The following is a 25,031-nucleotide window of genomic DNA, read 5'->3' on the forward strand; positions in this document are numbered from 1 at the left end:
CACCGGCTCCACCGACACCTCTAAAGAACCGGCGTCCGGTACAGACGGTTCTTCTAGCCTAGGCTTAACTGCCTTGTCCTTGCGCTTCTTCGAGGAAGCGGGCGTCGGAGCATCCGACGGCATTTTATAATTGCACCGCTTCCCAAAGACTAACCTTGCACAATCTAACCTTCTCTTTATAGTGCGTTTATTAAATCTAGCACAAGAGCGACAGCCAACAACGTCGTGCTCAGGCCCTAAGCAAGGAATACACAAAGTATGATAATCTCTATGCGGTATCTGTTTCCCACAAGAAACGCAATTATTGACTTTTTCTGACATCCGGTAAATGACTGAGGCAAGAAAAAACTAAAACATTCCCCAACGGGGTACTTAGCCAACTTTGAACTCGGTCTGAAACTTCTAAATCGAAAAATCTCAGAACGCCAACCGGCACTTGCAATGCTGCTTCTGCATCGGACCATGCGGCAAAAAAGACTGAGGATATGACGTCGGTCATGCGCATTTGTACCCTGACGTCCTGACGTCAGTTAAATGCGCCCTGACCGACGTCAGCCTTATACTTTGATATTCGGGCCGACCGAGGACAGCGGACTACCCAAGTGTAAGGACTGCAGCAATGTGAGATGAAGAACATCTCATACCACACTTTTCGGCTATGTAACCTGGACCGAAACACCAAAGGCGAGGTGTGTCCATATTCATTAAGGATATCTACACCTCCAGGCTAGTTGCTCAGCATAATGCATCCGAGGTTATCCAAGTGCAACTAACTATGGGCAAAACTGCAATCCAAATTGCAGCTTGCTACAGATCCCCCACCATGCCCCAGGATTCTCACTCCTCTTTTCTTGATGTACTGGAAAATATTAGGGTTCAACCAAACACCCTAATAATGGGCGACTTCAACTACCCCACCATTAACTGGGAAAACTACTTGTGTACCAACTCCTTAGCTCAACACTTTCTGGAATTCATAAACTCCAATGCCCTGAATCAACTTATCCACACCCCCACCAGGGGCAACAATATCCTAGACCTAGTCATTACCAACATGAGTGACCGGTGTTCCACACCTGAAGTCAACTCCTCATTGGTCCGATCCGACCATAAGCTAATCACCCTTGATATCCACATCCCGCCCCCACCCCCCGTTAAGTAAACCACAGTAAAAAATTTCTCCAAAGCCAACTTCATGCTTCTTAAGACAGAAGTAGTCAACTTCATGACACCCATGCAGATGGACAATACAGTTACAACTGCTGAATCCTACACAAATGCACTCTATAAGCATTTACACGAGTGCATGGATCGTGCTATCCCAAACAGAACCAAGACGCTATCCTCCAAAAAAAGGAAGCCAATCTGGTGGTCCCCTGCCATAAACAAACTGTACAACAGAAGGAAGAAACTGTTGCAAAAGACAGTAAAATCCCATGAGTGGAAGAGCTCCCTGATCAATCTCAGTAAGAAGCTGAGATCCCTTATAAGATCCTCCAAAGCTAGCTATGAAAACAAAATCGCCACAAATTCCAGGGACAACCATAAAGCAATCTATAGCTTTGTCAAGAATCTCGACACAAAGGCACGAAAATTACAGAACCAACTGATACTGCTAACATCCTGGCAGATAGGTTCAGTGCTAACTTTACCCCCCCAAAGGGCCCATATCTATACAGGAAGAATGCAGAGTCCCTGTAATCACAACTATGCAGGTAGAAGCTGCACTCTCTAAAGCCAAAAACACAGCATCCATGGGACAGGACAACATCCCAGGCTGCATTTTACACAAACTTCAGAACAAACTGGCTCCCCACTTAAGCACCACGTTCAATAATAGCCTCGCATCAGGCTTTGTGCCCACTGAATGGCGCACGGCAACAGTTATCCCACTCCACAAAGGGGGAGCCACCACTGATCCCGGGAACTATTGACCTATTAGCCTGACAAGTCTGGTCTGCAAGGCCATGGAACGTATCATCATGGAACTCATTAACAAAGCCATTGGTAACCTCCAAACTCTGGATCCCACCCAGTTCAGGTTTGTGAAAGGCAGATCATGCCTCCTGAACATGATCGACTTCTCTGAGGCAGTCACCAAAGCCGTAGATGAGGGTAAGGTGGTTCACACCGCCTATCTTGACCTCGCCAAGGCTTTTGACACCATCCCCCATTCTGGAATTATAGCTAAACTCACTAAACAAGGCATAAATCCCTACGTCACAAGATGGGTTGCCAACTGGCTCACTGACAGAACCCACACTGTAAAAGTTGCAGACTCCAAATCTGACCTCAAAGCAGTGACAAGTGGAGTACCACAGGGTTCCGTCCCGGGACCTCCCCTGTTTGGTATCTACTTCTCTGAAGTACAGGCTAAAACAGAAGGCCTCTGGCTAACGAAGTTCGCAGATGACTGCAAACTAGGAGCCATAGTCAAGTCCCCAAATGATGTGGACATCCTACAGAAGGGCCTCGCTGAGACAGATGCCTGGTGTCAGAGCCATGGCCTCAAGCTCAATGCCAAAAAGTGCAGTGTCATCCCCTTTGGTAAAAACACTGTACCCATGAACTACCACATAGGCAGCAATCTACTTAACACCGAATGCGTGATAAGAGACCTTGGGACCCAGGTGGACAGTAGTCTCTCCTTTGATAGTCACATCGCCACAGTAGTCAGGAAGTCCTTCTACGTGGCACACCTCATCATAAAAGGGTTCTCATCCAGGAAAAAAGAGGTCATTGTTCCCCTCTACTCGACACTCAGAGCCATTATAGAGTACAATGCCCCTTTTGTCACAAGACATCTGCAGCAGCTGGAAAGGCCACAGAAGTACCAGACAAAGAGGATTACTGGCCTCAAACAAATGCCCTACACCAACTGCCTCAAAAAACTCAAGCTTTACTCCGTAGCACATCGCCTACTCTGAGGTGATCTCTGCTTAACATATAAAGCTATGTCAAACCCAGAGCTGTTGGACATGCTACACCTGAAGAAATCCCAATCCCTCTGAGCTACACCCTCTAGGGACCTAAACATTGTACCACAATAAACAGGACATGTTGGAAGGATAGATTCCTGTCCCAGAGACTTCCCATACTCTGGAACAGGCTACCCATCTATGTCAAGCAAAGTTCTTCATTAGCACTCTTCAAGAAAAATCTTGATGAGTGGATGGGAAATAGGAAATACACCCCGGGGATCACTTCTGTGCCTCTGCTCGACAGCTGAAGTCTTTCCTTAGCTGTGGACGAAAACGCACTTGTACAGTAAAGCGTTTATGTGGATTTACTTCTGTTGCTGCAATAAAGATTTTTTTCGTAGCTGGTGCGCTTTTTCCATCTATTTGGATTTACTAGGCACAGGGAAATAACTTTCTTGGTTGGCGTAAGCCAGGGAACCTTGTTGGCTAGGCTTACGTAGGCCCTTGGGCCGACAGCTTAGTACCTACCTATGAACCTATGAAGTAGGCGATATGAGACAGAGAATAGTTGTTATTTAGTCTGTCCATATAGGACAAATGTTTAAGGCTTAGGATCCTCTTTGTGAGGTACTTCCGTGGCCTCTCCAGTTGTTGCAGGTGTTTAGTGAGGTACATGCCAAATGGGACATTGTACTCAATGACTGGCCTAATGAGGAAAAAGTAGAGGGAGACAATGACCACTTTCTTCCTGGATGCAAAACCCTTAGTAATGCGATGTGCCACATAGAAGGACTTTCTGACCACAGTGGCAATGTGGTGGTCAAGAGAGAGGTTGCTGTCAACCTGTGTTCCCAGATCTCTTGTAACCCCTTCTGTGTTCAGTGGACTACCATCGATGTAGTAATTCACGGGAACTGGGTTTTTCCCAAAGGGGATGATGACAGTTTTTGGCATTGAGCTTAAGGCCATGGTTCTGACACCAGTCGCTGGCCTCAGTGAGGCCTTTCTGTAGGATGTCAACATCACTCGGGGAGTTAATAAAAGCTCCCAACTTGCAATCGTCTGCAAACTTTGTCAGCTAGAGTCCCTTCATGTTGGCTTGGACTTCAGAGAAGTAGATACCAAACAGGAGAGGGCCCAGGACCAAACCCTGTGGGACTCCACTTGTGACTGGTAGGCAGTCTGACTTGGAAGTCAGCTACTTTCACACTGTGGGTTCTACCTGTGAGCCAGTTTGCAAGCCACCTAGTGATATAGGGGTTGATTCCTAGCTTAGTGAGTTTTTCTATGATTCCTGAGTGGGGAATGGTATCAAAGGCCTTAGCCAGATCAAGGTGGGCTGTATGAACCACCTTGCCTTCATCCACAGGTCTGGTGACTGACTCAAAGAAGATGACCAAGTTGAGCAGGCATGATCTATCCTTCACAAAACCAAACTGTGTGGAATCCAGAGTTTGGAGATTTCCTATATCCTTATTTATTAGGTCCATGATGATGTGTTCCATAGCTTTGCATACCAGACTCATCAGGCTAATGGGGCAATAGTTCCCAAGGTCTATAGTCGCTCTTCCTTTGTGGAAAGGGATGACTGTAGCAATGCGCCATTTGGTAAGGACAACTGAGGTGAGGCTGTGACTAAACAGTACACACAAGTGAGGTGCCAGTTCACTCTGTAGTTCATGTAGAACACAGCCAGGGATATTGTCAGGTCCCACAGAAGCTGTATTCTTGGCCTTGGACAATGCTGTTTTAACATGTCTATATTACCTTGTCGAAAGATGACAATATCAAATGGCTAAAACATCGAAAATGCCATACATCAAAACTGTTCTTGTGGGGGGCTGTGCCCCCCCCCCCACACCCCACTAATTTTATATACCAACTCTGAGATCGCACTATAGTGAGGAAAGAGCAAATTTTCTCATCCCCACTGTACCATGATCCCGCAACAACACTTTCGATTTACGGCATTTTCTATGTTTTAACCGTTCGATATTTTCAAAATGCGATATTGTGAAGTAGACCCGTTTTAACCTGTGCAGCAGTAATACTGGGTGCCTGGCAATCTACTGGTATTGTGACTGGTCTCTTGCCATTCTTTATCAGAAAGAGTAGGATTGGAATTAACCAAATGTTTAGCAGCAGGACTAATTAAAGCTATAGCTGCTGGGAAGAGTGTATTGAATAACTTTATATAATTTGCCCTTTTGGGGGGAAAGCTGGCCATCAGAAAATTTGCATGCAGTAACACACACATCTTTCAAAGCTGACAGAACTGAATAAATTTCTTCTGTAACAGCTCCAAGTATTTTCTGGGGGACTGAGAAACCACAGTGTTCTCCCACTGAAAACACTGGGATATTCTGGAAATGGTCTCAAAGAAACAAATCCACAGAAACCAAGCTCTCTTCAGAGTCTGAATCACAAATCTAAGGAGAAAACCCTGCATCTCCCCTTTCATCTTCCTGTACAGATTCAGAATCTTGAATCTCTTCAGGAAAAAGACGCATCCCTCTTTATTTTACCAGAAAATATTTTGTAAAAAGGATCAGTAGCCTGAATTAAACCCTAACCCAGACACAGTAAATTACTCCTGTTCAAGGAAATTTGAGGAGTATATACCTGTTTAGTTTTTTGATTCTTTTTGACAGGAAACCTAGAACAGTGTTATGAATGGCAGCACCAGCTCCCTTGGGGATGGGCACAACATTCTGTCAAAAAGGGAAGCTTTCCCTGTTACCTCTCCCAGGACTGACAAGAGTGGATCTCTCCCTTGCCCACTGAGAGGACCCCAACAACCACAGAAGATGTGGTTAACCCCTAGTCCACATTGGCTGTAGGTGCTGCACCAGAGAGATACGGGTTAACAGATGAGTGATCTGAGGTACAACTAATGGCCACAGCAGAGTCACCCACCTGTGGCTGAGGCAAACTGCTAGCCTGCTGTGGTGGTGAACGCTATTTACTTAAGTTTTTCATTTTGTGGCTGGAGAAGCCATGAGACTGACAGCTTGTTCCATGGTCAAGCCAAAACTGGTGCCTCTTTCCTGAGGAAAAGTCAGCAAAAGACGGTAAAAATTTAAAGATTTTAAAAGTCATTTTGTTCCACATTAAAACACAGTAGAAAGTATTTCAATACACTTTGCCAGCCCCAAAAAGTAAAACAAACAATTGCTCCACAGGAAAAAAAATGTTTTTAAATACTTTAAACAACTTTTAAACTGACAAGAAAAAAGTGTTCTCATTTAAAAGTACAGTACACTCTTGTGACAGCCCTTTACAAACAGAAATTTGTAGTTTTAAAATAACAATTTCTTGATAGGGAAGGTTATCAAACAAGCTCTTAAGGGCTTGGCTCCTGAACCTGTCTTAGTCAGCTCAGCTTGAACTGACTAATAGTTTGGGTGCATGGAAGGTGCCTTGAAGCTTTGGAAGCTAGCCATCTTTTATGTTCAAGCGAGATATAACCCATATAGCTTAGGCTACCGCAGCAGTGATTAATATGAGCATCAAGTAGAATGGAAGTAGGGAATACAGAAAATTCAAAAAGTAACTAGGACAAGAAGTTAACACAGTGAGAAGAATAAAGGAAAGTGAACAGATCAACAATTCTTAGAAAGATAAGACACGATAAAAACAACATAGTATAAGATAAATCCTTGTGTGTTTTAGTACTATTTCCAATAACAATCTAAAAATATCAGCAAAAGCAGAACTTCACTGATAACCTAAAAAAAGGTTTTACAGAGAAATGGAAACAAAGCATAAGAAATAGAAACCCAATCAAAAAAGAGGAAACAGATACATTTTGAAAAACATTTAAGAAGACTCTGTTGATAAAAGTGAAAAGCTCTAGCATTGATGATAATAAATGAGATGAAATACCAGCCAGACACAAAATTACGAACAACTCCAAACTGGAAAAATCCCATCCCAACTGCAGTAGCCAACATCTGGTTAAAGATATTAAATGTTACACACAGATTTAACCCTGAGAAAAAAATTATGACATCCCAAAGAAGCACCAGCCTGTTTAACAGCGAGAAAAACAATACTCCTCCTTAAGAGTGAGCTTGCAAGTGATCCTAAGAACTATAAACCAATAAGCTGCCTTCTGACGATACATAAATTACATGCAAGTATTTAAGCAAAGTTGACAGCCATCTAAAAAAATCAAATTACAGCAATAGAACAAAAACGTAATAAAAAGACAGTCATGTGGTCATGTGGAACAACAGAACATTTATTGTTAAGCAATATGCTGCAAGAAGGGGAAGACTAAGTATGATACAGATACATTACAAAAAGCATCTCACATATACAGACGCTGAAATACTTATAGACATAAAATGTACAGCCTATATTGATCAAGTGACTATGAAATAGTGGAAAACCACTTTGCAGCTAAAGCTATGACAAAGGACAAATTATTATTCCAGGAATACAAATTCAAACTGGTAATTTTATTGTGATTCTTGTTGCTGGTGCTTTTCTGTCTTGCCCTTCACCCATTAAGTTCTATGGTTACAGCTTAATTCCAAGAAACCAACCTTGCATAAAGATTTCTCATCTACATTTTCTGGAAGATTTAAAAATTGTGTAGTTTATCAGATGAGGATCTGACAACATAATTACAAATGCTTAAAACTTTCTCAAATGATTATGACATTTGCTTTTGATAGATGTGCAAAAACAATGCTTATAAAAGGAAAGCTGCAGCACCTAGCAAATATCTACCTGGAACAGGAATGTGACATGAAGGAACTTGAGTAGGAGAGTGAGTATACAAATATTTGTGTTTGTACTAAAATATGAACAAATAAGAACAAAGCTCAGTAAGGAATACTTCAAAAGACTAAAGCTTATACTGAAAATTGCCTTGACATCTAGGAACAAGAATAAAATCCAAACTATAAAATAATTTGATCTTCCTGTTCGAACATGCAGCTTAGGTATGACAATGTCCTCATACAGTACTGGATCAGTTGGAAAAGAAGACATGAAAAACGCTTTGTAAATATCAAATGATATTAAAAAAGTGCATACCAAGTGATGTAACGTGCATACCAAGATTATACATTTGTTTTGAAGGAGGAATGGGTCTCCTCAAAACGGACTACGTGTACAGGTCTGCAATCATAGAAATATATATTTTATTTTTTTTTTCTAATCTCATCAGATTCAAATACAGTGAAATTTGTAGAGCATGAAGAGAAATCATCCAAGATGAAATCTTCACTTAGTTTAGCAGAAACATTTTGGTACGGAGAAGGAATGGAAATAAAATTAGAAGTAGGCATGAATCAGACAGCAACTGAAAATGCTAAAAATAAATAAATAAAGATAATTAGAAAGCCCACAAACATAGTGGCAAGTCTAGCGAACTTACAGAACCACCACCATGTTGACCAATATTTGGTGCAGGAATGGTTAAGGAGAGGTGAATTTAAACCAAAAGATGAAAGGCTAATAATGGCGTTCTACAATAGTGTGCTATGTACATGTCGATTTACAAAGTCTACAGAAAAAGTAGGAGAAACAGACAAATGCAGGTTGTACAAATTAGAACTGAAAACAGTTTCATATCTCACTGCGGACTGTTGCACTGTGATTGTGTAAGTAATAAAATATAGAGTAGTTGAGAAACAACTGAAACATGAACCACAAAACATTACTGGCAATGAAGAAGTTAATATCACATGGGATTACTTGTTCCCAACAGTCCAAAAAACAGATGCAAGAAAGCCAGATATAGTAGTATTAAGGGGGGGGGGGGCAAAAGTAGTGTTTATTACTAAAATTTCTGCACCCTGCAATTAAAGCATTTTACATAGTGAGACAAGTCAAAAAGCACAGGATTTGCAAGCAGGAACAATAGCAATATAAAAAGATAAATAGACAGTTCCAACAGTAGTAGGAGCAATGGGACTAAAACAAAAAACGAAACTGAAATCACACTCAAATATTCTACCTATACATGTAACACCATATGGACTGCAGGAGGCAAGTTCTGGGTACATAGTGAGCGCTGAGAATATCAGTCTTGGGAACAAGGACTGAAGCAAAGCTAATTTCATGAACTTTAAGTGTACCTTGACATAGGAATGGCATCCATTCTCGTCACTGTATTAGAAACTCAAAACATGAGGAGAAATTAAAAAAGGAAGTGGCATAATAACAATAATAATACTTATCAAATATGCAGAACTTTGGGCACACTAAGTGGGTCAAACAGTCCTTTGCCATAAACAAAATCTATCGTTCTATGAAGACGACTGACCATCTACAAAGAGAAGAGACATACTGCCAAACTACCAGAGGTCAAAGTGTGCTAATAATTTGAGTCTTAATTTTCCTACACTCAGCATCCATTAGCCACAGTAGGACCCACAGTCTTCTGCTGAACAAAGCTAACATGCATGAATATGGCTTTAAGTTACCTTCTATAAAAATAAAAAAAATAAAAAAAAAAGCAACACACAGCTGGGGTTTGGCAATGGACTGCTCATACATATAGGCAATTTGCGAGGAAAGGTCAGAAAATCTCAATGTTTTTCTCTTTCTTTGTGGAGAAAGGTGCAGCAAGACACTGATAGCAAATCTGATACAGCCCCATAATCAGCAGTGAAGCCAGAAGCATGCATACTGTCATACAGTACAGACAGGAATCAACATGAAGACAGTACAGTTGTGTACACTTACCATAAATGTAGATGTTCGAGTGTATTCACTGTTGCATTCATTACATTTGGGTAATCTGCTTGCAGGTTACCCTCAGTCGGCCTGATTAACAAAGTCTTGGGTCCTGCGTCGGTTGCTGTCCCTTCTTCCATGACTTCAGGTCATCAGGGGTATAAAACATGCAGCCGACGCCACTGCATCAGTCTTTGCCCCAGATGTCAGGTGCCCCCCTAATGGAGAGCAATTAAAAACATAAAAACACAAAAGGTATACCTCCAACAAAAAAGCAAATACACAAAAAAGGCTTTTAAACATAGTAAAAGAAAGTAGAGGTATAGACAAAAGAAGTTGGGGGAAGGAGGAAGGGTAACCAGGACTGCAACAGTGAATACACTCGAACATCTACATTTACGGTAAGTGTACACAATTGTACTATGTTCTTCGTATTTCACTGTTGCAGTCATTACATTTGGGTAGATTCCCAAAGCTATGGTTGGGAGGGGGAGTTTAGATAGCATTAGGTCCAGCTATAAGGCCCTACAAGATAGCAGTGGCAAAGCCAGCTCTGGATTTAAAGAAAATTGGCAAATGGTAATGCTTGGTTAAAGTATGTACAGAACTCCAGGTAGCAGCTTCTAGGATGTCCCTGGTAGGAACGCCTCTGAGAAAGGCTGTAGAAGTAGATGCAGCCCTGGTGGAGTGAAGTCTGATCCCCTGGGGGATAGGTTTTCCATGGTGTTTATAGCAGAAATTAATGTAATGGTGTATCTATTTAGAAATGCTTGGTTTTGAAATAGCCTTCCCCACTGCCCCTGCAGCAAATGCTACCAGCAGTTGTTCAGATTTTCTTTGAGGTTTAATCCTGTCCAAGTAGAATCTAAGTTGTCTTTGCACATCCAAGGAATGCAGAATCCATTCCCCTTTGTTCTGTGGATTGGGAAAGAAGGTTGGCAAATGAATGGACTGATTTAGAGCCACATTGGATATCACCTTGGGCATGAAGGATAGATTGGTCCTGAGTGATACCCTGTCCGCATGAAAGATGATGTAAGGCTCCATTGCCATAAGGGCCTGTAATTCAGATACCCTTCTAGCTGAAGTGATTGCTAAAAGGAAAGCCGTTTTCCAAGAAAGAAATTTTAAGTCTGCAGTAGCAGCAGGCTCGAAAGGAGGGAGAGTGAGTTTCTCCAAGACAAAGTTAAGGTCCCAGGCTGGGGTTGGTGCTCTCATGGGTGGTCTCAAATTTTTGGCCCCTCTGACGTACTGCTTGAGCAGTGGATGAGAGAAGAGGGGAGGGTTCTGTGTTATAATGAGCTGAAATGGCTGAGGCGTGGATTTTAATGGAGGAAAAAGACAGGCCCTTGTGAAGAATCTCAGTTAAGTATTGTAAAATCTGAGGTAAATTGGGCGCTGCTGTGTTCATCCCTTAAGACTGGTTCTAGGCACAGAATCTTTTCCATTTTTCAGCCTAACATTTTCTAGTACTAGGGCTCCTTGCCTCTAAGATGACATCCATCACAGGTTTGCTGAGGGATGGTAAGGGAGAATTTAAGTAATTAGCCAGGCTGCAAGGTTCAGTGTTGGAAGCTGAGGGTGCAGAATCTGGTTCTCCTGCTGAGACAGCAGGGAAGGAGTCTGAGGCAGGTGCCATGGAGATAACCGTGACACACTGCGCAGGAGGGGGTACCAGTGTTGGCGCGGCCAGTCTGGAGCAATCAAAAGCATCCTTGGTTTGTCCTGTTTGACTTTTAGTAGTACTTTGGAGAGCAGAGGCAGCAGGGGGAAGGCACAGACTGACAGGTTTTTCCAGCCGAAGGATAGAGCATCCACTTTCCAGGCTTGTTTGTGGGGAGTCCTTGTGCAAAATTTGTCCAATTGGTAGTTCTGGGGGGAGGCAAACAGGTCTATATCCGGGCTCCCCCATTCGCTTGTCAGCATGTTGAAAATCCTTGCTTCTAGTTTCCACTCGTGTGGGTCCATAAGGTTTCTGCTTAGTCCGTCTGCCAGTGTATTTAACTTTCCTGGCAGAAATTGAGCTTGTAGGTGCACTTGGTAGCTGAAGGCGGAGTTCCACAATGCCATAGCTAGTCTGCAGGGGGGGGTAAGAGTGTGTACCCCCCTGCTTGTTTATGTACCACATAACCGTGGTGTTGTCCGTCTTTACAATTAGTTGTCCTGGAAGAATGTAGTCCTTGAAGGCCGTCAGAGCATTCTGTACAGCTAAAATTTCTTTTTGATTGATATGCAGGTGCATATGTCTTGGGTTCCATTTGATCTGAATGCACTTCCCTGCCAGGTAAGCCCCCCATGCATAGTCTGATGCATCTGTTGTTAGGGTTTGGGCGGCAGGGGGTAGTGTGAAAGGTAGTCCCTTGTTTTGGTGGCAGGCCTCTGCCCACCAAAGGAACTCTAGGCGTAGGCAAGGTATGATAGGAATCATTGTTTCTAGGCTACGAGAATGCTGACTCCATAGGCTTTTTAGATACCACTGTAGTTTCCTTATATGCAGCCTTGCATATGGAATTAGAAGAATGCAGGAGGCCATGAACCCAAAGGCATGCAGTATTTGTCTTGCAGATAGCAGGGTTTGTGTGGCCACTTGTTTGAAGTAGGTTGTCAAATGAGTTTGCTTTTCTGGCGTGAGGTAAGCCATCTGGGAAGTTGTATTCAAGCTTGCTCCCAGGAATGTAATTTGTTGACAGGGTACCAGTTGTGATTTATTTTCATTTATGGTGTACCCCAAGCAAGTTGGAACCCTTTTTACAAACGCCAGGTGATTCAAAAGTATGTCCTGGCTTTCTGCCTGAATTAGACAATCGTCCAGATATGGGTGTATTTGAATACTTCTTTGCCTGTAAAATGCAATCACTGGAGCTAGGCACTTTGTGAATATCCTGGGCGCAGTAGATAAGCCAAAGGGCAGTGCAGAGAACTGATAGTGCATGTAGCCTACTTTGAAGTGTAGGTATTTTCTGCAAGATTCCCTGATTGGGATGTGCAGGTATGCTTCTTTTAGATCTAGTGTTGCCAACCAGGCATCTTTGCAATTGGTGAAGAGTCAGCATCTTGAATTTTGGAATCTCAAGAAAGGTGTTTAGAGTAGACAGGTCCAAGATAGGATGCCATGAATTGTCTTTTCTGGGTACCAGAAAAAGTCTTGAGTAGAAACCTTGCCCCTTTTCCTCTTCTGGTACCAGTTGAATAGCCCCCATGCTTAAGAGAGAAAGTACTTGTTTTTGGGCCTCTGCCCACTGATTTGGGGGTAGGTCTGGCCATCCACTTGGAGTTGGCAACGTGTGGAAGTGAAATCTGTATCCCTGGGACACTATATTTAAAACCCATTTGTCCTGGGTAATGAGTTCCCAATTCTTTGCATGAAGAGCAACCCCCCCTCCCCCCCAAAAGGGGCAGTCAGTTGATAAGTGCTTGGAAATTTTAAAAGGAAGTCAATGAGACAGTTTACTATAGGGGGAGTATTATTATTCCCAGATTTGGAAGTGGAGGCCCCCCTACTGCTTAGTTCTGTGTGGCCCCTGGGACTGAAACCTGGGGTTTTTGCTGTGTCTGGGTTTGGCTTGAAAAGACCTGGAAGGGGATGGAAAGGACCAATTCTTAGAAGGCCAGTGTCTGCTAAATCTAGGAGGCTGAACTTGTAAAAAATCTTTAACAGTTTGCATAGATTTAGCTTTATCTTCCATCTTTTTAAGAACTTCTTCAGCCTTGTTGCCAAACAGCGGACCTGATTTAAAGGAGCATCCAACAATTTAGCTTTAACATGATCAGGCAAAGATTGCTCCTTAAGCCAAGCATGCCTTCTAAGCACAGACCCAGTAACAGCAGCCCTGCAAGAGGCCTCTAAAGAATCAAAGCCACATTGCAAAGTATGTTTTCCAACTTGTACAGCAGAATGCATTAAATCCTGTAAGTCTTTATTGTCCACACAGTTAAGAATCAACATCATTTTCTGTTTAAGTAGTCCAATAACATGTTGCTGATATTTTAACATATGAAATTGGCAGTTTAAAGTTCTAATCGCCAAGGTTGCTGAAGTATAAACTTTTTTACCCCATCTATGCAGCGCCCTGCAGTCTCTATCAGAAGGGGTAGGATTTTTAGCAGTAGAAGCCTTAATGCCCTTGGGCCCTTATGAAATAGTCTCTGGATCCACAATAGGATTTTTGAAAAGGAACTTATGGGACTCGGGGACCCTGCAGTATCTGTCAGGTTTACAGGGCCAAACTGGATTCCGAGAAAGCATCAACAACAATGTCTAGTACAGGAGGAATATCCAAAGGCCTACGCTGAGATAGGGGAAGGAAATCCCTAAGCCTCTTTTGAATCTGAAAATTCCTGGCTTTCCCAGTGAAAATGCTCCCTCAGAGTATGTAAGGTTTCCCCAAAAGAAAAATCCTCAGGAGGGGAAGCACAGGGAATAGAGTCTTCTGCATCAGAATCCTTATAAGTAGGTATGGACAAATCAAGGTCATCAGAATAATCAGAAAAAACAGAATCCTGATAATAAGGATTCATAATCAAGCTCAGCCCTAGGCCACTTGGCGGGGAGGGGGGGGGGGTTACCCCTGATTAGAGTTATTAGATCTTCAGCCATTTTTATAATTTTTTTGTTCAGGCATAGAGGCCTGAGCATGCTGCCTAGGTGTCGGTTTTGGAGACATGGATCGAGATTTAGGCCTTATTAATGAAGGAGGAGTTGATTTAATATGCAAGTCTGTAGGCCTGAATACACCCTCAGAAGCCGGTGCCTGCACAGCGGCTCCGGACCCATCCAAGGTAGACACATCCGCGGGTTCCATAGTTGAAGTATCTCACGGCATACCAGACTCCGAATGGGTCTCAGTAGAGGCCTGTGGATCAGAAGTAGCGGGTATCAGGGGGCTGCGAAAGCACCTCACTGAGTACTGGCGACTGGCTTAGGAGAAGCGTCGTCAGCAGTTTTGGACCTTGGTAGCCTGTCTCTGTCTTTATCTGCGTTTTTTCAGAATTTCGGTAAGTCAGATGGCTAACCAATGACATTTCTTGATAATTAAATCGATATCCAAAATATTTAGAGGCAAAAATATACCGATGACGGATAGTGCGTTGATTAAATAAAGCACAAAACAGCCAACAAGGTACGTCGTGGTCAGGGCCTAGGCAAGGAATACAGTACGAATGAAACATTTTTTGAGGTATTTGTTTTCCACATGTAATGCAATTATTAACTTTTACAGACATCGGGAAGGAGCAAGAAAAAGTTTCCCCAACGGGGTACTTAGCTTTTAGTTGAAGACTTCGGTTCTGAAACTCGAAAATGAAAATTTCAGGAGTCAGCCAACTGGCACGTGCAAACTGCTTCTGCTTCGGGCACTGCACGGCAAGAAAGACTGATGTAATGGAATCGGCTGCATGTTTTATACCCCTGACGACCTGACATAATGGAAGAAGGGACAGCAACCGACACAGGACCCAAGACTTGGTTAATCAGGCCGACTGAGGGCAACTTGCAAGCAGATTACCCAAATGTAATGACTGCAACAGTGAAACACGAAGAACATCAGATATCCTGAATCCCTACAAATGATTTCATGACCTCACTCAGCTTCTAATGGCTCAGACAGCAGATGCCATTTTATGATGTTCCATGCATTAGTTCCTTATGACTCAGGAGAGTTGATTCAAAAGCCCTTAAAAGGTGAGTCTAACACCTGATGATCTGAAGTAGTGCCATGGGTACACTGCCTTAAGGAAAATGGCCAAGAAAGATGTCAAGAGTTCTCAAAAGGAAAATAAATGTGCACTCATGCACACACACACACACACACACACACACACACACACACACACACACACACACACTGAAAAACACGCAAGACTTTACTAACCACTGAAATAAAACCCCCTGAGAATCAGTTACAATAACAATGCCCCACATCCAGGTGACTGGTTACAAAGTACTACTGGATGGACTAATGCACTAGCTTAAAAAAGGAAGAGACTAGCTAGCCAGCTACCAGACATCAAAATTTGTAAGCAGCACATTAGTGTGTTCAGTGAAGAAAAATGGTAGCAATATTCAGTACCAGGACATGTCAGCGTATAGTTCATCATGCATGGGGAAAGAAAAACACTGCAGGAACAAGAATCAGAGTGGCTCTGTCTTCAGTTCAATCAGAGTATTTTACATAGACTCTGTCTTCAGTTGAATCAGAATATTTTACATACAGCAGTACATATCACTAATTGGTGCAACACATGATGCTAAAAAAGGTGGCAATGCAGAAAGAAAGAATAGTTGTGTAAAATCTTACCCTAACCATAGATGTCCTCCTATTCCATGTTGCAGTATTGTCATATGTGGGATCCTCCACCTCAGGCGACCCAAACGTCTGGCTCATATAAAAAAGCTTAGCTTGGCTGCTGTAAGGTGCATGGGACATCACACGCAGGGACCATAAACCGTGGGCCATAAATATGACATCCGCACGTCGGACAATAGTCTAAGATCAGCTGAAAAGATGCCTTCCAGATAGGGGAAAAGGTCATACAGGGGGTAGGAGGGAGGGATAGGAATACTGCAACATGGAAGAGAAGGACATCTATGGTTATGGTACAATTTTACATAATTCTTCTGTGTCCTATTTTCATGTTGCAGTATCCTCACATGTAGGAGAGTACCAAAGCTAAACCTCTGATATGGATTGAGGAAGAAGTTAGTCTCCAAGAATCCATGGAGGATGGCTTCGGCTAATCCTGCCCCATCTCTAGAGATGCAATCCAATTTATAGTGTTAAAGTGTGGACTGAGGACCATGTTGTTGCCTCAAGGATGGCTATATCTTAGACTTTTAAAGGAAAGCCCCTGAGGAGGCCACTGCTCTGGTGGAGTGGGCTTTCACGGCATGTGGCAACTGTCTTCCATGGAAGTAGCAGAAACAGTTTTGGATATCCAAGTCCTGGGGTGAAAGGATACAAAGAGATGGTTGGACTTTCTCATGTCCCTAGTCTTATCCATATAGAAACTAAGTTGCCTATGAACATCTAGGGAATGGGGCACTCTGTCATTCTGTGGTGAAGGAAAGAACGTAGGTAGATGGAGAGATTGGTTAAGGGAAAGTTAATTGACCACTTTAGGCATGAAGGAAAGGATAAGTGCACAGAGATACCCTATCCTTATGGAAAATGAGGTAAGGAGGGATAGTCATGAGCACCTGCAAATGTGAGACTCTTCTGGCTGAAGTCAGGGATACTAGTAGAACAGTTTTTCCAGGTACAAATTTTTAATGTGGCTGAAGCTATTGGTTCAAAGGGGGTAGTAGTAAGTCCCAAGGAGGAGGTATGGGTTTCCTTGGTGGTGATGTGAAGGACCCCCTTGAGAAAAAGCTTCACCTGTAATCTGGATAACAAGGGTGGATCAAGAGGGAAACAGGCTGAGATAGCAGACAAGTGGACTTTCACTGAAAAATATGAAAGTTCAGACTTTAGGAGCTCACACACACTCACAAACTAGAGGTATAATCACTTGAAAGGGGTATAGTTGTCTTTTAAGACACCAAGATGAGAACCTTTTTCCATTTGGACAAATAGGATCTCCTAGTATTAGGTTTCCTGGCCTCCTGCAGGACAGATGGCATGTCCTCTGAGTAAAGGTGTCTGAAAGGGATCAGAAGTTTATCACCCATAGGGTAAGACTGAGTGTTTGCAGGTGTGAGTGTATGAGAGATCCCTTGTGTTGTGTGAAGAGGTCCACCTTGTGAGGCAAATTGTGGTAACTGCCCTTGGCTAGTGACAACAGAAGAGGGAACCAGTGCTGCCTTGGCCAATAAGGGGTCACCAGCAAGATTTTTGGTTTGTCCTGAATTTTTAGCAGGACCTTCTCTATTAGGGGGAAGGGTGGGAAAGCATATAGGAAAGTACAGTTGTGTACACTTAACATAAATGTAGATGTCAGAGTGTATTCACTGTTGCAGTCCTTACAAAATGGGTTATCCGGCTCCCAGTAGCCCTCAGTCGGCCAGAATACCAAAGTCCTTGGTATACAATGTCGGCTGCCTTCGGTTTAAGCCTAACGTCAGGTACAAAGGAAGGCAGCCGATGCCATTTCCTCAGTTTTTCTTGCCTTAACTGTCAGGAGCCCCCCAAAAAAGGTTAGAACAGGAAAATAAAAATCCAGTCTGTGCCCTAGGAAAAAAGGGGGATGGAAGGGGGGAACCAGAACTGCAACAGTGAATACACTCGAACATCTACATTTATGGTAAGTGTATACAACTGTACTATGTTCATGTTTCACTGTTGCAGTCCTTACAAAATGGGTTGATTCCCAAAGCCCAGGAAAAAAACAAAAGGGAGGAGGAACACCCACTATTTAAGGGTTGGTAAGGATGCCCTGCAACACTGCAGTGGCAAAACCAGCCCTGGACTTAGAAAACAAGGGTAAATTGTAATGTTTAGTGAAAGTGTGGACAGAAGTCCAGGTAACTGCTTCCAGGATGTCCCTAGTAGGTACACCTCTTAAAAAAGCTGCTGAGGTAGAAGCTGCTCTAGTAGAATGGGTCCTAATATTCTGTGGAGGAACCTTGCCATGCTGTAAGTAACAAAAGTGAATACAATGAGCAATCCACTTAGAAATGGTCTGCTTTGAAATAGCTTTGCCCCGAGTTCCAGGAGCAAAACTGTACAACTGATCTGACTTTCGAAAAGGTTTAGTCCTGTCCAGGTAAAATCTAAACTGTCTATGCGCATCCAGGGAATGCAGTAACCTTTCTCCTTTATTCTGAGGATTAGAAACGAAGGTAGGCAGATGGATAGACTGGTTAAGAGTCAGGCTAGAAACCACTTTAGGCATAATAGGGATTAGTTCTAAGAGAAACCCGATCCACATGGAAGATGATAAAAGGCTCCACTGCCATTAAGGCCTGCAGCTCAGAAACTCTTCTAGCTGAAGTAATAGCCAAGAGAAAGGCAGTTTTCCAGGAGAGAAATTTCAAATCTGCTGAGGCAGCTGGTTCAAAAGGAGGCAGAGTAAGTTTCTCAAGTACAAAATTAAGATCCCAAGCAGGAGTAGGTGCCCTTCTGGGAGGCTTTAAATTGCTAGCTCCCCTGAGGAATGGTTTCATCAAGGGATGAGAGAAAATGGGATGCTCAAAGGAACAATGAGCAGAAATAGCTGAAGCATGAATCTTGATAAAAGAAAAGGAAAGTTCGCCATTAAGTAGGCCTGCCAAATAGTCAAGAATAAGAGGAAGAGTAGGTTGAGAAGGGTTTTCCCCTCTAGACTGCATCCAAAATGCGAATCTTTTCCACTTATCTGCATAGGATTTCCTAGTACTAGACCTCAACCACCTGTTAGGAAAGGTTTAAATTATGAGCCAGGCTGCCAAATGCAGAGTCTGAAGATGAGGATGCAGAATTTTTTCCCCCTCCTGGACCAAGAAATCTGGTATCAGGGGAAGATGCCAAGGCTGAGACTGGGAGAGACTGCGAAGTAGAGGATACCAATGTTGCCTGGGCCAGTCTGGAGCTATGAGGATGGCCCCTGGTTTTTCGTCCTTTATCTTTAACAGCACTCTGGGAAGAAGAAGAAGAGGCAGAGGAGGGAATGCATAGATCGAAAGCTGTGTCCAGGGGAAGAACAAAGCATCCACTTTCCAAGTTTTGTCGTGATGATCCCTGGTGCAAAAGGTTGGAAGAAGGTGGTTGGTCGGAGATGAGAACAGATCCACCTGGGGAGCACCCCAACACTGAATGATTCAATAGAAGATAGTCTTGTTTAGCTGCCACTCGTGAGGACCCAGGACCTGCCTGCTCAACCAGTCTGCAAGGTGTTGAGCCTTCCTGGAAGAAAATGAGCTATCAGATGAATGCCCATGGAAGCTGCCATGGACCAAAGTATCATGCTTTGTCTGCACAGGGGGTAAGACTGAGTCCCTCCCTGCTTGCTGATGTACCACATAATTGTGGTGTTGTCTGTCCTTACTAGAAGAGTACAAGGAGAGAGAAGATGCTTGAAAGCCATCAAGGCCTGCTGGACTGCCATCAGTTCCTTCAGATTTATGTGCAAATGAACCTGTTGATAGTTCCAAGTCCCCTGAATTCATCTGCCCTCTAGATGAGCTCCCCAAGCGTAGTCCGAGGCATCTGTGGTGAGAGTCTGGCTGGCAGGAGATGGACAGAAATGCACGCCTTTGTTCTGTGCACAGGCCAGCGATCACCAAAGAAACTCCGTCTGCAGGCAGGGAATCAGAGGAAGAATCAAGTCTAAATCCTGAGTGTGTTGACACCAGAGGTTTTTGAGGTACCACTGAATTTTCCTCATATGCAGTCTTGTATATGGAATCATCATAATACATGAAGCCATGAATCCCAGGGCTTGCAGGAATTGCCTTGCAGAGAGAGCTGGGTCATGCTTGCCAAATTCTTGGAAGTAATTTGAAAGAACCATTTGTTTCTCTTGAGGGAGAGATACCATCTGGGCGGCTGTGTTCAGACTCGCTCCCAGGAATACAATCTCGCTGGTGGGTAATAACTTTGACTTCTTTTCATTGATAGTGTAGCCCAAAGAGGTGAGAAGGTTCTTTACAAAGTCCAAATCCTTTAGAAGTTGCTTTGGAGAGTTTGCCTGAATAAGACAATCGTCCAAGTAAGGGTAAATTTGAATGTTTCTTTGTCTGCAAATAGCAATGACTGAACAAGGCAATTTGTAAAAACTCTGCGAGCAGTAGATAAGCCAAAGGGCAGTGCAGATAGCTGGAAGTGCCTGTTCCCCGCCCTGAAGCAAAGGAACTGCCTGTAGCTTTCCCTTACTGAGATGTGCAGATAAGCTTCTTTGAGATCCAAAGTCACCAGCCAGGAATCCTTGGCCAGCATTGGCAGCAACTGCTGAAGATGGGGCATTTTGAACTTGGGAATCACGAGAAAAGTGTCTAGGATGGACAAATTCAGAATAGGGCGCCAGGTGCCCCCTTTTATGGGAACCACGAAAAGTCTTGAGTAGAAACCCTGGCCTATCTGTAGTGTAGGAACTGGCTTTATTGCTCCCAGGTTTGGCAAAGAAGAAACTTGTTTTTCTGCTTCTGCCCTTTGAAGAGGGGGGCTATCTGGGTATCCTTGGTGAACCGGGAAGGTGTGAAAGGAGAACTTGTAGCCGTGGGATACTATTTGGAGCACCCATCTGTCATCTGTGATGGTGTACCAGACATCTGCAAAAATGGCTAACCTTCCCCCCAAAGGAAACCCTACACCCACAGAGGCTGACAGAGAAGACCGGAGTCATTGGGAATGCTTGCTTTGGGAAGTTTGCATAGAACTCCCCGATTCTGAAGAGGAAGACTGCCAGTGCTTAGTCTTTTGAGGGGTGGAAGTCTGTCCCCTAGAAGACCTGTAACTCCTAGGCCTAGTGCAACCCTGTTTACTAGGGTCAGGAAAAGTCCAATTCTTAGAAGGGTAATGCCTACTAAACCGAGGAGGCTGAACTTGCAGAAAATCCTTAACAGTTTGCATAGATTTAGCCTTATCCTCCAACTTTTTCAACACTACTTCTGCTTTGCTATCAAAAAGATTGTCCTTGTGCAAAGGTACATCCAGTAATTTAAATTTGACAGGTTCAGAAAGAGGCTGTTCCCTGAACCAAGCATGTCTTCTAATAACAGAACCAGTGGCTGCTGCCCTGCAAGAAGCCTCCACAATGTAGAGAATGTTTAGTGACAAGAGTGGCAGAATTCAATAAATCTTGCATGTCCTTACTCTCCATCAAGGAAGGAACACCAGCAATTTTAGCCTTAATGCCCTCCAAAGTATGCTGTTGATACTTAAGCATATGAAAAAGACAATTAACAGACCTAATAGCCAGGGTGGAAGAAGTATAAACATTTTTACCCCACCTATCCAAGGCCCTAGATTCCCCATCAGAAGGAATAGACTTTTTAGCAACCATGGCTAACACCTTTAGGGCCCTGAGAAATAATCTCTGGATCTGCAGTAGGATTCTTGAAAAGGAAATAATGAGAATCAGGAACTCTATAATACTTGTAAGGACTGCAACAGTGAAGCACAATGAACATCATCCTCTTCCATGAAATTGAGAAGGTGTGCACTCTCCAAGCTTGTGGGGAGGAGTACTTTGAACAGAATTGCTGTAGTTGTCTGTTCTGGGGGGGGAGGCAAACAGATCTATTTGTGGAGTGCTCCACTGGTGGACTATGTCCAGGAAGACATTTCTGTGCAACATCCATTCATGATTTTGAGACAATGATCTGCTAAGGGCATCCACCTGATCATTGTTCTTTGATGGCATGTACACTCCCTATAGGGTTATACTGGAGTGAGTAACCAACTCCCATGCTTGTATGGCCGGTCTGCATAGTAAGATCTAGTCCCACCCTGCCTGTTGATGTACCACAGAACTGTGGGGCTGTCTGTGAAGATTTTGAGGGGACCTGGATATATGAGAGGAATGCCTTCAGGGCTAGGAAAAGAGCAGTCATTTCCCTGACAGTGATGTGTTTTTTTCTGGAGGCGGGGCTCCCACTGACCCTGCACATTGAGTCCATTCATAGTGACCCCCCCCCCCCATCCCAGATCTGATGCATCTGTGTACATCTGTTTATCTGCAGAGAGAGAGGCTGCAATGGGAGTCCAGGATTCCGGTGAATTTGCTGAATCCACCACCTTATTTCCTTCATCAGGCAGGGAAGGAAGGGCACCTGAAAGTCTGCGGGGTGAGTGCTGGGACCAAACATTCTTCAAGTACCACTGGAACATCCTCATGTGTAGCCTGGCAAGGGGCAACTGGGAAGAGTGGCTGCCATGAAACCCAGGAGGTGAAGAAATTCCCTGGCTGAAATCGAGCTGACTAGGAGTAGATCCTGAAAATAGCTGATCAGAGAATTGACCTTTTCTGGTGGGAGGAAGGCCTTCATCAGGTCTGTCCTTATTCTGCAACCCAAGAAAATTTGGTCTTGGGATGGAGTAAGGGAGGACTTGAGTAGGTTGACAGTGAATCCCAGGCTTCCTAGGAATGAAATTGTGTATGTGAGCTGTCTTTGTAAGGTACTTGCCTTCTCTGCCCGAATAAAGAGGTCGTCCAAGTACAGGAAGATCTGCATGCCCTTTGTTCTGCAGAAGGCTACTACTGGGGTTAGGCACTTTGTAAATACCCCTGGTGCTGTGGATAAACCAAAGGGCAAAGCAGTAAACTGATAATGCGAGGAAGGCCCAGCAAAACACAGGAATTTGTGAAAGTGTGGTTGGAAAGGGATGTGAAGATATGCCTCCTTCAGGTCTAAGGTGGCCATAAAGGCACTGGATGTCAAGACTGGAAGAAGGGTTTGTAGGAATAGTATGTGGAAAGTAGGTACCTGGAGAAAGGAATTTAAAAGGGACAGGTCCAGGATGGGTCTCCATGGGCCATCCTTTTTTGTGAGTAGGAAGAGCCTGAAATAGAAGCCTTGACCTTCTTGTCCAGGGGGAACCCTCTCTATTGTACCTTGCTGGAGCAAATCCTGAATCACCTGAGGTACGAGATGGATTTGGGTTTTTGGAGGGAGGGGAATACCTTTTGGAGAAGGCTTTTCCTGCCAAGTCATGAAATACCTTCTTTCCACAATTGAAAGAACCCAGATGTCTGAGATGATCTGATGCCACAGGGGAAAGACAGTGAGAGAGGCTGGCAGAAAGGGGAAGATTAGGAAAGGGTGTCTAGCCAGTCATGCGTTGTTAGGTCTGTCAGGAATGGGCCGTCTTTGGAGTAGTGTGAGCCAGCCCTGCAGGAAGAAGGCTTCCTGGTACTTCTTCTTGGTTTAGAGGAAGGGGGACCAGAGGCCTTTCTGACAAAACTTGGCTTGGCTGGGTAGTTCTTATGAAACTTAGGGACGGGGGAGACAGAGATGCTTGAGATCCTGCATCTCTTTGCTTTTCTCTTGTAGATTTTTAAAAAGTTCTGCTGAATGCTTTCCAAGAGAGAACGTGCTGTCAAGAGGGGCATCCATGACTTTGTTTTTAAAATTATCTGGCAGGGGTTGTAGCCTGAGCCAGGAGTACCAGCGCAGAATTGAGGCAGATGCAGATCTAGCTGATGCTTCAGCAGCATCGTAGCCACATTTAATGGAATGCCTGGCTACTTGGGCAGCCAAAGAGAGCTTAGAGGCAACCTGAGGTTTGTTTGGAGAGTGTGGCATCGAGGAGAGCAGTGCTGAGGCCTGGGAGACTAGGTCTAGAACATACTTAACCATACGGGTTTGGTAAGTGATGGCTCTAAAAGCCAGGGTTGAAGAAGTGTAAATGTTCTTTTCTAATCTGTCCATCACCTTATTGTCTTTATCTGATGGCAGTAGGAAAGAAGAAGGAAGTTGCCTGGATGGTTTGTCTGCTGGGACAGCAAATCATAGCAGGGTCTGCCATAGGAGGTTTAATGAGGAATTTAAAGTCCTCAGGAACTTTGTAGAACCTGTCTGGTTTCTTTAGGATGGGTGGCCGAGATTCAGGGGTCTTGGAAGCACAGGCAAAGGCATCCAAGTATGCTGGAATTACAGGATAGCAGAGGGCGAGGGAGATTCCATCTGCAGAAACTCAAAATATCTCTTCTGCACCTCTGTCATCTGGGTGGTATCCCACTTTTTTAATATTCCTTCATGTTGCAGATAGTAGGTAATGTCCTCGGGTGGAGAATCCCCTTCCAAATAATGCTCATCAGGAGAGCAGTATTCTAACGGTGAAGCTACCTGTGAGGCATAGAAAAGGGACTCATCAGAGGAGGAGGAGGAGGAAGAGTCTTCCTCTTCAGTATGAGGTAGTGGCATAGGTCCAGCAGAAGCAGGCCTATGGCTCAAGGTTGGAAGAGCAGTAGAATGAGAAGCCATAGGCCTTAGGGCCAAAAAGGCCTGAAATAAGGACTGGGAGAATGCCTGTCAGTCAGGCACATCTTCTGTTGGGGAAGATATGTGCTCAGTCTTTTGCTTCTTTTTAAGGGAAGGAGTCCTAAGAGTTGGAACAGGCCTATTTATCAGATGTCAGGCCAGGGGGATAAGCGCCTTCCTCGTAGGCGGACAGTAATACTGGCCGTTCAGGCAAACCTGGTTCCCACCGACATCGGAGACGTGTGAGACAAGGGCAGATTCCGAAATGGTAACCGCCAAATTCGCCAGACCTAAAGGACATTCCTCAGCCCCTAGACCAGAAGCTGGCAGGACATCTGTACTCAGAGGTGCAGCCTCATGCCTAACCACCTTGGCCTTCTTTTTTGGTGCCTTGGACGAGACGGCTGATTCAGGATCCATACTGAGAGCCAGGCGCTTCAGATGCTGGTTTACAAAGAGTTTAAGGGCTGCGAGATGGCTGTGCAGTGTTTTAGGGACAGATGACTGGCAGATGAAACACGCTTTGTAATCCTGGGACGGGCCCAAGCAAAACAAGCAGAGGTTGTGGCTGTCTTTGTGCG

General features: G+C 44.0%; 1 protein-coding gene across 2 annotated transcripts in view; it reads right to left on the reverse strand.

Annotated features, from left to right (window-relative positions):
- The window catches only part of PALB2 (partner and localizer of BRCA2), a 731,562-nt gene that overhangs the window by 659,536 nt on the left and 46,995 nt on the right, over positions 1-25,031 (reverse strand). The window lies entirely within an intron of this gene.

This window comes from Protopterus annectens, chromosome 12.part0 (assembly GCF_019279795.1).
Source record: "Protopterus annectens isolate FY-2018-M chromosome 12.part0, PAN1.0, whole genome shotgun sequence".
Taxonomy (NCBI): domain Eukaryota; kingdom Metazoa; phylum Chordata; order Ceratodontiformes; family Protopteridae; genus Protopterus; species Protopterus annectens.